The 18,056-nt window shown below is 44.5% G+C and overlaps 1 long non-coding RNA gene across 1 annotated transcript; it reads left to right on the top strand.

Annotated features, from left to right (window-relative positions):
• The first annotated feature begins 7,992 nt into the window (after positions 1-7,992).
• LOC311427432 lies at positions 7,993-17,527 on the top strand. Its single transcript, XR_014687354.1, has 3 exons — positions 7,993-8,273; positions 8,368-8,460; positions 16,933-17,527. It is a non-coding gene; the product is annotated as an uncharacterized lncRNA (long non-coding RNA).
• Positions 17,528-18,056: the final 529 nt, after the last annotated feature.

Raw genomic sequence — 18,056 nt, 5'->3', positions numbered from 1 at the left:
AAAAAAGAAAGTGAAATAAACATCTCAAAAGAAATATTGATACTCTTTCCCATAGGAAAACTCTTCTTTGGGACCGCTGCATGCATGAGGCTTTTGTTTTTGTTTTTCTTGTTTTTCTTTTTTTTTTTTTTTTAATTCATTTTTATTTTTACAATCAGAAGATACAACCACAAGGTATTCACAGAGAATCAGCCCATATTATTTGCATCCCACAATACTTACTCAGACTGAGCCCAATGCTGTTATGACCAATACATGCCAGTGTCACTGCCACCTGGGTTTGCAGGGGCAAGCTCTTTATTTGCTCTAAGCTCCATGTGAGATCTGTGTTTGAGGAAATTAACAGATCAAGAAGGTACTTTTCACTGGCTCCCCGAAGAAACAGCCAGCTCGAGGAACTCCCGTTCTCTGCACCGTGGCTTCTTCCCCACACATGTAGAGCATGAGACTTAATCTCAGGGTTGACTGTGGTGGTTTTACTTGGGTGAGCAGCTGAGCTCCCCTCAGACCCCCTGCTCCACGTGGGCTCCTCTCCACGGGCTGCAGCTCCGGCCCGGGGCCTGCTCCTGCGGGGGCTCTCCATGGGCCGCAGCCTTCTCCAGGCCACATCCACCTGCTCCACCGGGGGCTCCTCCACCCATGGGGGGGCTGCAGCGTGGAGATCTGCTCCATGTGGGACCCATGGGCTGCAGGGGGACAGCCTGCTCCACCAGGGGCCTCTCCCTGCACAGCCCGCAGGGGAACTGCTGCTGCCTGCCTGCAGCACCTCCTGCCCTCCTGCTGCACTCACCTGGCGGCTGCAGGGCTGGTGCTCACTCCTCACTCTCCCAGCTGCTGTGTAGCAGCATCTTTTTACCCCTTTTTAGATATGCTCTGAGCGGAGCAGACAGCATCACTTACTGGCTTGGCTCTGGCCAGTGGCAGGTCCCTTTGGAGCTGGCTCTGCTCTGACATGGGGTGGGTGCTGGACTCTTCTCACAGAAACCACCCCTGCAGCTCCCCACTACCAAAACCTTGCAACGTAAACCCACTACAACACAGAATAACCTTATCAGAGCAGCAGGTTCCAGGAAGAGGGTTTAGATACCAAAGAGGGAAAGCAGCTGATTTTGACAGGCTTCATTCTGCAGTGGAGGTAAATTATTTCTGGAACCAACATCTGCTTTATTATTAAAAATATGCAGAAAGATAATTCCAGTAATTAGGCTGGTGCAATCTACTTTTCCCCACTTTAAAAGCACACTTTGTCAGGTGAAACATTCTTGAGTGGAACACAAAGAAATCAGCAGGCATATCGTGAGTGGTTACGGTGAAAAAGCACTCCAGTGATGGAGGTGCCGTAACTTCCAGAGTGATCTCTGTTCTCGACATTAGTTTTAGAATGCAATGTTCTGCCTGCTTACATGCTCCCAGTGCTCACTGACACCAATGGAGGCACAGACTACATTCTCGGGGAAGATATCCAACTTCCAGATGAAAAGCCAACACGACATTGTACGAATGCACAGAACGGCATTGTGTCATCATTGTGTACTGGCATACTAGGAGTATGCCAATTAAAAAATATCAGCCAGGATTTTTAATACTCTCTCTCCAAACTCCTCCTCTCTCCATGTAAAACAAGACTATAACTGCACTTGGCTATTCCCTGTTGACAGTGGTTCTGCTACATCCTGTCTCTGGCGATTTTAGAGATGTCTTGAGATGGACAGTGAAGCTACAATTTAAAAGGCAAATGGCTAGAGCATGTGATGTCAAATACCCATACTCTCTTGAACTTTCAGTATTTAAAGGGAAGCAGAATTCTGCTAGGTCTGTGGAATGGCAACCTTTTTTTTTTTTTCTTTCAGATTTTCTTAATATTTTCTTAATCATATTGTTCTGTTAGGAGGTCAGATATAGCAGTATATTAGGCAAGCTCAGCTATTAGCTGCAGCAGCTTTTTTTTTTTTGAGTTAGAAAAAGGCTTCTTTAAAACTTAGGTGTCAAATGTTTCAGATGGGCTGTGAGTGATTTAGACCACAGCATGCAAAAAATGCCTGTCTAAAAATGTATTTCAGTTCTATTTCATTTTTAGATAAAAATAATTGTTAAATTCACACACACACACACACACACAAAATCTTTCCAGTTTTTCAGCTACTGGTTCTAGAAGAAGACAAAACCAAGCAAAGGCCAGGTTGCATGGGAAAGGAAACTGTGCATTGATATGGAATTAATGTATTAAAACTATCTGTTCTATTTCAACTTCCACTTGATCAGTGCTGAAAATAGCCAGAGTATGTGTACAACCACTTCAAACTTGGTTATCTAAGCCATTGCTCTGAAGCCCACGCATGATTGAGCTGGGACTCTTTACTAATACGGTTCCTTAGACAGATAATCTGTGAATTTTCTGCATACAGGGACCCAATATCTAGCATTTGGCTTTTAAACTGTTGAAAATGAGACACCTTTCCAAGTTTCTCTATCCTATCAACAGCTGAACAGATGCTCATCAGATATTCAGTCCTCAGCCACAAAGAATCCCCTTTTATTGTGAAGACTCAGCATGGCAAATCACAGTCCATATGTGAACATTTCAGATGTATGCATTTATAAATGAATAGATTAATAGAAGTTATCTCTCTGAAAAACATCTTGGTGTAGAAACTCACTTGAGAGAATTGGGGGAAAAAATCCACTACTTTTATTTTTTTTCCAAATAACCCTTGAAGAAATTCTAGCATTTCGATTACCAACTGTTTTTGGACACACAGGTTACAGACTAACAGCCATTCCTATTTAGAAGATTAAATGAAGAACTGGGTTTTACAGTGCTAAATGGGGATGAGACACAAGGTGTGTGTAGTTTTTTTTTTTTCATGTAATGTTAGGGAATATCATTAAGAAGCTCCTAATGATGTCTTGTTTCTCTCTAAAAACAAGACGCTTCATCTTCTGTGTGACTGCAGCCATTTTTAGTGTGGAGGTGAGCCAAACTAGCTTAAAAAGCTATGGCAAAGAGAGGAAAAATAAAATGTCCACTACTCTGTTAAAATCATAGGCTGGCAGATGGTGATTGCTCATGAGGGTTTTTTTAGGTCAGCTCAGCACAGCTCTGCACTACATTCAGGGGAAGAAAAATGAGAGCATTTTAATGGAAATTTCCTAAGCAGGGTGTATGAGTTCTCTCATTCACTGAGATTGTGAGGGTTAGGTTACAACTACAGGAGCACTAGTCATGAACAAGAACAGGCTGTGGAGAACCATCCCCATGCACAGCACAAAGGAGGACACCACCCAGTTATTAGAATACTTCAGAAGCCACAACTACAGTGCTCCCCATTTTCCCACAATGGTGAAGTGAGGATAAATATAATGATACTGATGCCTCTTTGAGATCTCCCAATAAGAACCACCCCAAAGCTGTAAGAGTTCTCTATGTATGCAGACTTTTCTAAGGACTCTTGCAACACATGTCAACATTATCCAAGGACCAAATGTCAGAAAGACTCTTGGGAGTGATGAGATTGAACAACTGAAAAAGATGCAACTTCCTAAGTTATTGTAGGCTATGACACCAACAAAATTACAGCAGACTAGGTGACAGACAGGTATTTACATGTATTTATTGTTCAGATGAAAATCCATTTGCCTGCTATAAAGTCCACTACATACGTACATAAGTGCAGTGCATGGAGTGTCCCCTTAAACAGAATCACAGAATCACAGAATCATCTAGGTTGGGAGAGACCTACAAGATCATCGAGTCCAACCTCTGACCTAACACTAACAAGTCTTCCACTAAACCATATCCCTAAGCTCTACATCTAAATGTCTTTTAAAGACCTCCAGGGATGGTGACTCCACCACTTTCCTGGCCAGCCCATTCCAATGCCTCACAGCCCTCTTGGTAAAGAAGTTTTTCCTAACATCCAACCTAAACATCCCCTGGCACAACTTTAGCCCATTCCCCCTCATCCTGTCACCAGGCACGTGGGAGAACAGACCAACCCCCACCTCTCTACAGCCTCCTTTAAGGTACCTGTAGAGAGCAATAAGGTCGCCCCTGAGCCTCCTTTTCTCCAGGCTGAACAAGCCCAGCTCCCTCAGCCGCTCCTCGTAGGACTTGTTCTCCAGGCCCCTCACCAGCTTCGTCGCCCTTCTCTGCACCCGCTCAAGCACCTCCATGTCCTTCTTGTAGTGAGGGGCCCAAAACTGAACACAGTACTCGAGGTGCGGCCTCACCAGAGCCGAGTACAGGGGGACGATCACTTCCCTAGCCCTGCTGGCCACACTGCTTCTTATACAGGCCAGGATGCTGTTGGCCTTCTTGGCCACCTGAGCACACTGCTGGCTCATACTCAGCCAACTATCAACCAATACTCCCAGGTACTTCTCCGCCAGACAGCTCTCCAACCACTCATCTCCCAGCCTGTAGCTCAGCTTGGGATTGTTGTGCCCCAGGTGCAGGACCCGGCACTTGGCCTTGTTGAACTTCATGCAGTTGACCTCAGCCCATCGGTCCAGCCTATCCAGATCCTCCTGCAGATCCTTCCTGCCCTCGAGCAGATCGACACACGCACCTAACTTGGTGTCATCTGTGAACTTACTGAGGGTGCACTTGATCCCCTCATCCAGATCATTGATACAGATATGAAAGAGGACTGGCCCCAGTACTGGGCCCTGGGGGACTCCACTAGTGACCAGCCTCCAGCTGGATTTGACTCCATTCACCACAACTCTTTGGGCCCGGCTATCCAGCCAGTTTCTAACCCAACGAAGCGTGTGCCAGTCCAAGCCATGAGCAGCCAGTTTCTTGAGGAGAATATTGTGGAGAACAGTGTCAAAAGCCTTGCTGAAGTCAAGGTAGACCACATCCACAGCCTTTCCCTCATCCACCAAGTGCATCACTTTGTCATAGAAGGAGATCAGGCTCGTCAAGCAGGACCTGCCTTTCATAAACCCATGCTGACTGGGCCTGACTGCCTGGTTGCCCTGCAAGTGCCACAGGATGACACTGAAGATAATCTGCTCCATGAGCTTCCCTGGCACTGAGGTCAAACCCTCCTACTATCACAGGCACAGTAACCTCTGGTGGTTGCGCTTTGGGGGCTTTCTGATGAAAGGCTCAAGATTTTATTCATTTTGTACTTCTCTCCGTTTTGCACATGCTCAGTCATTGTTTAACTGCTTCAGCAGTTTTGACCTTTTACATACTCAGCTAACTTAGTTGGTTTAAGCTCTACTTTGGGCACCATTCTCACAACAGCATTGTTCCATGATAGTCAGGAGGCCTCTGTCAGTGCCACCATCAGGGGCACCCCAAGACCCTTCTGATATCACCCTGTGGCCTCACAAAAGGTCTTGGCTACAAAGGCCCTGAGTGTGGCCCTTGCATCCAGTCCGGCTGGTGGGACTCGAGAGCTCGAGGTTCAATGGCTGGAAAGAGAGAGAGAGAGGTGGAGGTATTGCTAGAGGCACACGCGAAGCCATCCTTGTTGAGCACAAGCTATTGAGGTCCTTCGGTAATGTTCTCAAATGTATAGACATCTATGTACCTCATCCGTCCTAAGCGTAGTCTTACCAAGTATAACCTATCCTAAGTATATTTGCCATTCCAATAGCAACGTTTGCAATCCATATGCAGAATGTTGACAGCTGCAGTACTCCAGACAACTTGGTTGAACCTAGAAAGCTAATGTCTGTGCTGCTAGAAGATTTTCTTCCTACTTCTATCTGCAGTAGTCCTGCTGGTGGCACTTGAGGCGTCGAGGTCCTGACGGCGACCCGCGAGGCAAGGGAAGTGCTGAGAACCGCTGGCTGCTGCTAAGCACCTGGCACCAAGGCAGCCTCCCCCAGAGGACGACAATCTTCACGTCATGGCAGCTGCAGGCACCATGAACCGGTGGCCACAGCAGAAGCAGCCAGAGGAGGCTCCTGAGGACGAGACGTGCCCCATCAGCTTGGGCCAGATGACCAACAAAGCTCGCATCAACCCCTGTAGGCACTCCTTCTGCTTGGAGTGCATCCATCTACGGGCTGCAGAAAGAGACACCTGCCCACTGTGCCTCAGGCACATTGCTGAGATCGTGTGCCTGCCCCGACGACCCCGCAGAAGGCTGCAGCGCAATGCATGGCTGGGGCAGCAGCAGCGGCGGAGGAGCCCCTCAAGCTACCAGTCCCGCAGTGTCTTGCCCCGGTGCAGGGAGAGCAGCCCCGTCAAAGTGCGACAACTCATCCACAGCTGCTCCTGGCACATGGAGCAGGACAGGCACAGGCTGCCACCATCCCTGCGGTTCGCCGATGCTGAGGACATAGACTGGCTACGTCGGGTCCCACAGGAGGAGCCAGGGTCTGGCGACCCTGATGGCTGCCAGGCCAGGCCCCCTGCCTGAGCAGGCAGCTGGGCCTCACCTGGGGATGGGCTGGGGGTGGAAGCCACGATTACCCCAGGAGTAAATTGTGACTGTTCCACCCTATAAAGCCTCTGCCTGCACTTATTCCTGAATGTTTAACTCCTCCCAGACCCCCTGCTCCTGCGTGGGCTCCTCTCCACGGGCTGCAGCTCCGGCCCGGGGCCTGCTCCTGCGGGGGCTCTCCATGGGCCACAGCCTCCTCCAGGCCACATCCACCTGCTCCACCGGGGGCTCCTCCACCCATGGGGGGGCTGCAGCGTGGAGATCTGCTCCATGTGGGACCCATGGGCTGCAGGGGGACAGCCTGCTCCACCAGGGGCCTCTCCCTGCACAGCCCGCAGGGGAACTGCTGCTGCCTGCCTGCAGCACCTCCTGCGGCACTCCCCTGGAGGCTGTAGGGCTGTTCCCTCACCCTTTCACAATCCTATCTCCCAGCTGCCATTGCACAGTAGTATTTTTTCCATTTCTTAAATCTTCTCTCCCAGAGGCCCACCCAGCATCACTCCCTGGCTCAGCTCTGGCCAGCAGCAGGTCCCTTTTGGAGCCGTCTGGAGCTGGCTCTGCTCTGACATGGGGCAGCTGCTGGGCTCTGCTCACAGAAGCCACACTTGCAGATCCCCTGCTACCATGCTCTTTCCGTGTAAACCCAATGCACCAGTCAGCATGACAAGCAATGCAAATGCAGAATTCATTGTGTACGACGTCCTGTAGTCCCAGGGTTGGTAGTAGTCACTCTCAGTTAAATGAATGGAAGTCTCCAGTTATGACCAGATGCCCCATGGAAGCCAGCTGGGCTGCAGGTTTGATGTAAACTACTGGACATACATGATAGGGGAACAACATTCCAGGGTTTCAGATATGGCACCAGCTGATGTCAGGGGATAAGCAGAGCCCTGTCCGTTGGGTCCTGCCTCCCAGCATACCTTCTGTGCCCTAACAAACACTATTGTCTGGTCAAGAGACCAGAAGGGAGGGAGAGAGCATTGCACCGACAAAGTGAATTATTATGATAAAACACACCTGTCTACTAGTGGCTGTAAAAAGCTTCTTAAACCCTATCTCTCTTACCATGTAAATTCCTGACTTCATTCTATCCAAAGACAGCACCAAAAGTTTGTAACTAAAATAAAGCAAAAAGTGTGAGAAAGAACATTACTTAGAGTGCTATGGAAGAATGTGATGGGACAAGGAATGGCTGCTCAGCAAGCCCAAGGGATTCAAATGAGGTGCTGGTAACTGATTCCTGCACTGCAGAGGCAAGTCTGAGGTAAATACTCATCCCAGCATTATCCCCTTCTATGGCTTCTGAGTCTCTGCACAGTCACTCTTGCTTGTGCCTCAGTTTGCTGAGCAGTTAGATACCTGCAATGACAAATTAAAGTGTTGTGTAAACCTGGGAAACTCAGTGCTTGGCTATGGACATACTGGTACTACCAACCAGTTCTGAAGCATTATGTGTTTATTTCTTCTGACAAGTGAACTCTGCCAGAAAACCCATGTGCTGTCCCCGCCCACCACAGAGGCCCAGTCCCAGGTCTGCCTGGTGACTAAGCAACATGCGGTCTTCTGTAAAGCACAGGCCCACAAGGCCCAGTCACATGCCTTCTCAAAACTCTCTCATTTTTGGAACATAAGGGGATGAAACATTTCCAGGTGCAAATGTTTTTGATCATCTCCATTCTTGCATTAAATAGCTCCACTGCCACTTACAAATCTTTCCTGTGATGCCTCCATGAAAGCCCCTACACTGCTTGCAGGGTTCTTCCCTTCCCTGCCTCTCTGCTGTTGTAAAGCAATGACTCTCCCTCACAGAGCCAGTTCATATGATTAGTAGCTTTTTTGTTCCCTTGTTCCTTACCCCAGCCATCTCAGGCATGTTGAGAAGTCCTTCCCCAGAGCAGAGGAGGAGCTGAGGGGGAATGGATTACAGGCAGTGAAGGCGACTCTGCTTGGCTTTCATTTGCAGATTTATAAACTGGTATCCACACGTTTCCAGAGACCACCCCAGCAACTGTACACTACACTACCCACAGGTTCCCCAGATGCTACTGGAATACAGGTCAGTGACAGAAAGCAGAACCTGCAAACCTTGCTTCCTGCTTCCATACCCCCTTCCATACATCCCTTCCACAACTCCTTTAATAGTCTGGTTAACAGCATCCTGACTCTTTGGTTACATGTTTGGGGAGAATGTGGGACCTTCATCAACTTTAGGGTATTGATGGGCCAGGAAGGAAGATTTGTAATTCCTGCTAGCAGCTAATGACAGCTGAACTTGTGCTGAGCTTCCACCCTGTTGCCAGGCCGTTCCTTGTGCCTTGGGCTCCAGCACTTGCTTCTTCTGAGTGGCAGGATTAAGATGCTTATTTCTTAGCCAGGTTGGCTCCAGTTCTTTCCCTAGTGTGAGTGCCTCACCCAGGCTCATATAGCATTTCTGAATGCAGTCACCACAGAGTGTTCAGATAAGTAACGTAACAGCAACATCTGTCAGCTTGAATTTGGAGATAATGCACAACAGCTTGCCCCCAGTTTGTTGTTGTTTGGCAGAGAATGTCTGGCTCTGCTCCACCCTAAGTCTCTGCAGGCATTTAACACCATTCTGCTTCATTAATTGGTGGGGCTTAGGCTTACAACTATCACAGACTGCCTTGCTGTCACCAATAGACTTTGGCAGGTGACAATGAAGAAATTCTATTCGTGCTTCTCTGAGGAAGACCTCCAAGAGCTATGGAGGGAGGAAAAAAATACAAGTCTCTTATTCTGGAGAATTAATTATGCTTAAGCTTTTCATACTGTTGGGACAGGGTTATAAAAGTGCAATGAAAAATGACAGACCAACAAGAAATTTACCCGTATTAATGAGTCTACAGTTGGCTTGGTTGCAGGAAAATTAATTTTAATTGATTCATCAAAGAATGATCTCTCCTCGCCATTTCCCAATGGGTTCAAAGAGATACTGATCTGACAAAACCCTCCAATGCCTCGAATTTTGCTTTGCCTATGCAAAATAAATAAATAAATAAATAAATAAATAAATAAATAAATAAATGCATTACATACAAGGTCACATCATTGAGTTCAAAAAGCCTCTGAGAAGAACTTCTGTCCTGTGAATGGGAATCATCTCAACATGACTATGTTACTCTCCCACCCACTCAGGTGAGTATTCCTTTAGTAGGGTTTAACTAAGACATGCTACATGTTGCCTTAAGGCCCTCCCTACTCTGGCATCAGTGGAGGCCATGCAATGTTGATCATGCAAGAAAACTCTCTCATCATGCCTTCCAATTGCATCTGTCGGTCTGCCCTGCCCAGTTCCTGCAAGAGCACAGTTTGGTACAATTTGACCATTTGCTATGCTATCTCAGGTACACAGCTAAGACCTAGAGCTACTGTTAGATGACAATGTAATACAGGATGTAATGTCTATGTCTGACAATAGCTTGGTGTGTAAGACAGTTTTGGAAAATGTCTCTATATCTTCTCTGGAAGTGACAGTCTCTGCTGGGTGCTTCACTCCAAACTGCATGCACAGTAGTTCCCTTGCAAGTGGTAGTCATCACACTGGTGTCTGCATGAGCAGAACAACAGAACTTGTGTGAGGACCAGCCTGTGTCTCAGAGGCTTCCTACCTTCCACTGACTCCCTGTGTTTATGGAGAAACTCATTCCTGTAGGACCATCGGTGCCACGTGACTGTGTGTACTGGGTTTATTTGGCAAGGTTTTGGTAACAGGGGGGACTTCAGAGGTGGTATTTATGGGCAGAGCCCAGAAGCTGCCTCATGTCAGAGCAGAGCCAGCTCCAGCTGGCTCCAAAAGGGACCTGCTGTTGGCCAGAGCCGAGCCAGGGAGTGATGTTTCAGTGACTGCGAAGGAGCAACAGAGATGAAGTGTTAGGGAATGACTGCAGCCCCCATTCCCCTGCACCACTCAGGTGTTCTCTGTTCTAGTCTGACAATGATAGACACTAAATTATATTTGTCTACCTATGCTGAGTCTGTTTTGCCTGTGACGGTAATTGTTGAGTGATCTCTTTGTCCTTATCTCCACCCTTGAGCCCTTTCCATTATATTTTCTCCCCCTTTTTTGCTTAAGGAGGGGGAGTGAGAGAACAGTTGTGGTGGAGTTCAGCATCCAGCAGGGTAAGACCACAACAGTGTGTCATGCTCTTGTGGCAAATGGAAGCTGTAATCCAACCAAAGCATGTGGCTGACCTGCTGCCGTCCTGTGCCAGGAGGCACATAGATAGAATGTGATAAAAACAACTGTGTGACAGGACAAGAAGGTAGAGGACCAGACAGCACTGAGTTACTAATAACTTTTTTCATCTGACTAGGAAGGACAAACCTCCTTCCAAGGACCTGTTGCCAGTGAACACACTCCAGCTGTGCTGTATCAATGTGCCATAGGGAAAGCTTGTGTGAAAGGTTAAGGGAGAAGATGAGTGGCCATGGCATGCCATTGAGACATACGTCTATGCAGGAGGGATTTCCCCAGTTGCTCCCTGCTTCTAATCTCCCTGTAGTTAGTGTTGCTGCAGAAATGTCTTTTTAGGAAAAAAGAATACACTACTATGTGTCTCTGAGTCACCAGATTCAGAGTGGTTCCTCTTTGGCATAAAGGGAGCAGAGAAACCAAAATTTCTCCTTTGGAGTAGAAAATGTCTTCCAAGGGAATATGAGATGGGGTAGAGCAGAGGATAAAGATATTCAAGAGAATCAGGTTTCTTCTACCCTCAGAGTCCTGCATATTTTCACTGAATACATTCTCCAAAGCTCAGAATTGACAAGCTCCCCAGTTAGCAATGCTTTCCCTACTGTCTCTCCAGAGATCAGAGCCATCAACTCACTTTGTAATTAGTCCCCAGATTTGTCTTAAATTCAGGCTTAACTAAAAGCACAGGCTGCTTTCTAATAAAATCACATGTATAAACTGTAATAATTGAACTAATAGCCTCTTTTATTTCATTTATTTTTTATTTTTTTACCTCTGCCTTAGGTCTGACATAAGAGCCCCACAGTAAAAAGCCAATATTTGCTCACAGTTAGAGTGCTGGGTAATGCACAATAGCCAAACAATTTCCACTCTGTTTTAAAAAAAAGTATAAGTGAGCTATCTCAAATTCTCTAACGCTGTAGCCACTACCAAGCACTGTCATTTTAATAGCAATCACCATAGAAAGGAGTCCAGTGGGGCCACAACATTCAAGGCAGGCATTACTTTGAAGTGTGGCATTACTGCTCATCAGAACTGGAGAAAACAAACAAACAAACAAACAAACAAACAACAACAAAACAAACAAACAAACAAAAAAAAAAAACACCAAACAACACAACAATTATTTCTCAGATTTGGCAAAAGTGAAAGAAAAAGAAAAAAATAGAAGCCAACAAACCAGCAACAAACCAGGTCTGCTTTTAATCATAATCATAGCTTTGTAGATGAAAACCTATAGGCAAGCATGGCTTTGTCACTGTCAAATGGCTGCATGAAACTAACAATTACAGCTGATGGGAGCAGTGGAGGAACTAATCCCGCAGCAATAAACACTGCTTTTAAAACCTCCCTCCCTTTCGGAGGACATGACTGTCTGCCTGAATGCTGGCGGGCCAGCGTAAAGCTGCAGATGACAGTAATTGTCAGAAAGGGCTATGGGTGAGTTTGACCTATTAAAATTGCCCAGCAAGTCCACAAGGCATATGGAGTTTCTGGGAGAAAAGGCTGTTGTTGGATGTGCAACTAGTTGAAAACATTCAGATACATGCAAGCACACACAGAGTCTGATGCTAGACACAATATCCCAGCCTACAAAAAACCTACATAAAGGTACCTTGCAAGCGCTGTGTTCTTGGCTGGGAAATGTCTCCTTTCAGAGTAGCAAACCTGAGATGAGAGCTCATTTTTCCACCAACATTTTCTTGGCTTTGTGACCTTGCTGGCAAAAGGTATGATTAGAATACGACAAAGATCCAGTATTTGGCCTGTCATCTGACAGTAAAATTCCCCATCTCTCAGAATACTATTTGGTTGAGGCCAAAATGAAGTGGGTGAGCACAGAAGTGAAAGAGGAACAAAGCTCTTCATCATGTCATGGGCAACTGGCTCATTCCAGTGGTGTCAAACTGTATCCCAAAGGAAGGATGCTAGAGTGTCATTGGCATGGACAGAAGCAAGTATATTGAGTCACTGGGCTAGGTGTTAAGTAAGCTTTTCTATGACTTTGGTTTTTTTTAACCTTTCTAAGGCTAGAAATTTCACAACATTTTGTACAGTGCCAGCTGCTACTGAGACTTTAGGTGCCTGAGATCTTGAGATGCTCCCAAGAATATAAATCATCACATAGATGTATATTTACGTTGCAGAGGCAAGCTACCATGATAGAGCTAAACTTGATAAATAAACTAAAATCAATAGAAATTGGGGGTTTAAATCCTATGGCATGGATTAATTATTAGATTCCTATTGCAAGAAGAAAACAGCCATCAGAGGCTCCAAGAAGTTTTCCATCTGCAGGAACTATCAGAAAGAGGCTGTTTATAGATTTCTGCCTTGTATCTGAAATTTGCATTAATTATAAATTCAAAAAAAAAAAAAAAAGGTTTCAAACTTTTAGAGCTGGTAAAATGTTCAAGAGCATGCTTGCAGATCTAGAGAAATGTTATTCTCTCATCTTTATGTTATATGCAGAATTTGTAAAGAAAAAAATTGTAAGGCAGTTTGTAAAAATAGAAAAAGAGAGGAAAATTTAGGTCTTTAATCAATAGCACTAAGTATGTACATATATATTCAAAAGGAGAGATTCAGAATCAGTGAAAAAATTATTGCTAAATCTTAGGCAGTAATGAGTTTTGACTACATGTCATGCATTAAAATGTGATGCATATAGAGAAATAATAGTGCTCTTGAAATTTGGTGACAATACCAGACTAAGCTGAAAGAGTTACACAGCTGAAGAGCTGCACAGCAAAGACAGGATCACGAGTTAACAGGCTGTGGAGTATAGGGTGGAGTGGGAAATCAGTAATGGAAAGGCTGTTGAGTTTACGAGGGTGAAGAACGCTTACAGATAGAAAATAGCTTACTGAAATGTTTCCTCTTAGTAATCAATTTCTATTTAATTCTTTTTTTTTTTTTTTTGCTATAAACTCCAGGAGTGTGAAATCATTTACAAATTTATGCATGTGGTATTAAGGTAAAATTACAGGAAACTGAAACCCTCTCCAAAGTTTGTAATCCTTGGATAAGTTCATTTCTACAGCTTTTCTACACTTGACCTCATGGTATTTTTGTTCTCACTACATAACATATTTGATGGAGGAGTTTGGTAGAAGAGCACTCTTCCATGCCTCTCTTCAAGCATTACCTGAAATAAAAATAAGCATAAGTTTAAGGAGGTAAAGAATACTAAAGATTACTGTGTCTTCCACTAGTAATTGCTTGCTATAAGCTTCTAATCGGTTAAAGCATTATAATTGTTCATCATTTTGCAGAGCTTCCTTCAGAAAGGAAATTTGGCAAAGGGTGCTCTTGGGATACCAATCTGACATGCCCATTGGCCGCACTGCTCTAAGCTATTCGGCCTTGCACTTACAGCAGACACCTGGGCACTCCATAGCCTGCCTCAGCAGCTCTCACCAGACTGACTTATGGACCAATATGTGGCCTTGATGAGTCCCTTTTGTGCCCTGCCTCCTCATAAAATAACGCCTGAAAGCTTTCTAAAATGCAGTTTATTTTTTTTTCTTTTTTTTTTTTCTTTTGTTGTTGTTGTTTTGTTTTGGTGGCCTTCCCCTCATCCAATCGTAAACTGGTGGGGATTTAACTTTGCCTCATGCTGGGCTAGGCAGTGAGGGCTAAGCCAGCTCTGCCCCAGCCAGTGCCTGTGCTGAGTTTTCATTCCATGACAGAAGAAAGAAGGAGGAGCTCTTGAAGTCAAACCAACACAGAGTGCTACCAAGGTGAGGCCAGCATTGTGCCCAAGCACATGTATCTGAGACAACTTTCCAAGGCTGCAATGAATCACTACAGATTGAGCATGTGAAAACTAATTCAGACAGGGGCATTTACCTCTTAGACACCTGAGTGAGTTTCTCCCACTGAAAGGCAGCCTCAGTCCCCTAGTACTTTAAAAACTAGAGCTTTAAATTGCAACTTAAAGGATTTTGTTTTGGCATAGACGAGAACATTTTCTGCAGGTTCTGAGTTATCCTTGGAGGAGCTTTTATTCTAATTGTTCTTCTCAGGAAAATGGTTAGCAAATGTTGGCATCATTTAATTGCATAATGGTTGAAAGTCACTTCATATCATTTAGTAAAGACATTGGCTTAATCTTTTTTCCTTTTTTTTTTTTAATTATATTTGCCACAGTGATATATTTGTGTTATTAAATCATCTTGAATTTGCAAGAAGATTTTAAAAACAATGTATTTTTAGAATGAGTCATGCTCAATCAATCATCTGAACAGATCTGCCAGGAGAAAGCTGGCTGCAGAAGACACAGCAGAGACAGAATTTCCCCAGGAGAAAGATGCAGACCAACATGATTCTCTGCAGTGTGTGCCACATCAAACTTATGCCAGAGCTATAGGAAGGACAAATGTTAAAGGCAAAAAGCCTTTAAAGTGTCTTAGCATCATCAGAGGGAAGGATATTTTCATTGTCTGACAAAGGTCATTATTTTAGAAAAGTATTATGAAGGCTTTGATTAGCACTGACAAGGAACCTATGCTCAGAAGAAGCATGCATGACCTCCTCTTGTTTAAAAACCCTATGGTTATTAAAAAACAGAGCTGAGACATGTTCTCTGCTTTGGGACTGAGACAAAAAGAACTGAATTTAGAAGCTCCTTGCTAGGTTCATTAGTTGATGAAATCTTACTCTTGGAAATCTGTCCTGCCTCTCCCATCCCTCTCCTTGCAGTTTTACATAAGCTAAAAGAGCACTCAAGAAGAGCCTGTCTTCATGGATGGACTCCAAACCCCTCCGCATCTACAAAGGTGTTATGGACAATGGACAGAGCTCTTTGCTTTCTAAGATCTTGGTCTCAGACCTACTTCCTACTTACAGGTGTGGTGAGGAAGAGTGACAGTCCACCTCCATCTTACAGTAATGTTCAGCTTTGCATCACACCTTCTCTCTGAGTGACAGCACTGAGATTTTGAATGAAGCTTAAGAGATTTTTCATGCTGTGTAAACAGGAAAAAAGTTTCAGCATTTTTTTTAGCTAGCTTTGAAAACTGAAGCCTAGAAAAGCCATTCTGAATGGGTTTTATTGCCTGTAGGCATTTTTATAAATAGCAACATGAAGTTACCATTTCACATTAGTGCTTTCTTTATCCATGGCCCTTGTAGGTAAGGTGAAACACTGAGTAATGCATTTATAAAACAATAAGTGCATTTTCCTTGAAGACCTGAAGTATTCAAAGGACCATTAAGTTTTTCAAGAGAGAATAAAATTCAGTTTTGACAAAATCACCTTGCAAAATAAACCATCTGTCCATCATAGTCCTTCTGATCTGACATCATGTGTGGTTTTCTTTCTCAGTTAAAAATTTGATTGTAGAATTCCTCAATTCTTTCCCTTCTTAAGTCTTTTCAATACTATGGGCAACGGTTCACCTTGCAAATGGATTGGAAAGGATGGCTGAATCTGATGATTCTGTTTTTTGTTTGTTTATGTGTTTTCACAGAGAGATTTTACAGTGGCAGAAACACCTAGGCCAAATACTCCACTGCTCAGCAAATGCTATCTATGGTCATTTGCACTGCCCAGCTACACTCAAAGTTATAGCTGAAGTTTTCATAAGGCATAGTTATACTAAAATTGGAATGGTACAGAGAAGATTAGCATGGCTCCTGCGCAAGGATGACACACAAATTCGTGAAGCGTTCCATATTTTGTAAATTAAACCAACGACACTGAAACCTAGGCGTAGATGTTATGTTTCTTACCCTCAGGAAGTTTTAAGCTTAGAAATTAACAAGACCAACATTCAAAAGTTTTCTGCTCATTGTAATGTGCTGTTAGCAATGGTTCTACTACTGTACTGTCATGGTTAAAGCTATATTCACTTCTGTGCCTCAGGAAAGGAATTTCAGTGTTTTTGTCGTAAGGATAAAAAAAAAAAAAAAAAAAAAAAAAGCTATATTTTCAGCCCTCTGTCTGTGAATAGAATTTGAGTCATCTGAGAAGTTTCAGGAAAAATCAGTTAATTGGTTTCCAAGGGTTGACCAATTAAAATCTGGCACCAAGAAACATTCCTGTGCTAAGCTCTGTGTTTTAGTAAGCCTGTGTTGTTTAAAGACATCCATAGGAAAAAAATAAAAAATAAAAATCATAGCCTGTGAGAAGTTAGCTGAAGTGTTAGGGTGAAAATGTCTTTGCTCATTAGCAAGAAAACAGAGCAGGAATTTGCTTTTCTTGGCTTACGTCATAGTCTGCCAGCACAGTCACACCAGGCTGAGAGTTTGAAGATTAATTATCCCCTGTATCTCCAACGAAACACTAGCTAATCCTCTGTTACATTTCAGCTGTGTGATACGGGGCACTGAGTTCAGCACTGCTCCTCACCCATGTGGCTCCAGACACAGCGAGGTCTGCCTTCAGAAAGCCCAGGAATTATTTCAGGTGGGTTGACTGACTCAAGGGTTATAGGTTAGATTTCTGCATCAGACAGCTTATCTCTTTCCCACCTTCTTCCTCCCCTGCTATTCCTCCACCCCTTGCAGCTCCCCTTGGCGCAGCTCAGGAGTCCTCCCGACGTGGGCATTCGCTATTCCTCCATCTGTGCATCAGTGCCAACCAGGGGAGCCGATTCCTGCTGTCTTCAATGTGCTGTGGAGGTCATTTTGCCTGGCACCCTCGCAGCTGATACTCTTTCCAGAGCCTTGGAGCACCAGCTGCATTAACAGGACTACGTTCAAGCAACGTAAGGAACTCCTGGAACCCAAAGAAGGGGTGTATTAAGCAGGAGGTTACAAACAACTACCAGCTTTAATCATACGGGTTCATTTTGTGTTGTTTCCCATTCCTTTGGCTTTTTCACACGTCTTCTGCTTTTTCCTGATCTCTGTTGCCCCTCACAAGGCACAGGTATAAAATAAACATGTTTTCTGTGTGATAAAAGTAGGGCTCTGGCTCATTGCATGCTGCCTAATTGTTTGAGCTTTCTTCTTTTTCTTCCTTGAGGCTATCTCTTGTCATCTTTCATAGTGAAAAGATCAGCTGGTGGTGTTGAACTCCTCTCTGGGCCTCACTGAGTAGCAAAACAGACAATCAAGCCAGGAACTCTTGTCTAATGCACAAGATAGGTAGATAGACTAAAAAGAAGTTCTCAAGCAAGGCTAGACAGCCTTGCATGCAAATGAATGTGGAAAAGCTGAACATGGAGACTGGGTCTGGCTCCTGTTCAAGAACTGTAGGGTTTCTAGATGCCAGGGACCACAAAATTATTGGTCACATTTGAGTCAGAACATATTCTTCAGTACTTCTGGATTTTTAGGCTTACTAACCTACTATGATCAAATAAGAAATCAAATAGTAAGGTCTGGTCTGAACCCACATCTTCACATTGAACCTGACAATCTTTTTTAGCCCTGACATTTGTGTTCAAGCAGACCAGAAAGACTTCTGAGGAGCAAACTCTAATGAAGGA

Source organism: Aythya ferina (assembly GCF_964211825.1).
Source record: "Aythya ferina genome assembly, chromosome: Z".
NCBI classification, from domain to species: domain Eukaryota; kingdom Metazoa; phylum Chordata; class Aves; order Anseriformes; family Anatidae; genus Aythya; species Aythya ferina.
Note: the sequence above shows the minus strand (reverse complement) of the source record. Positions and strands in the feature narration are given on the sequence as shown.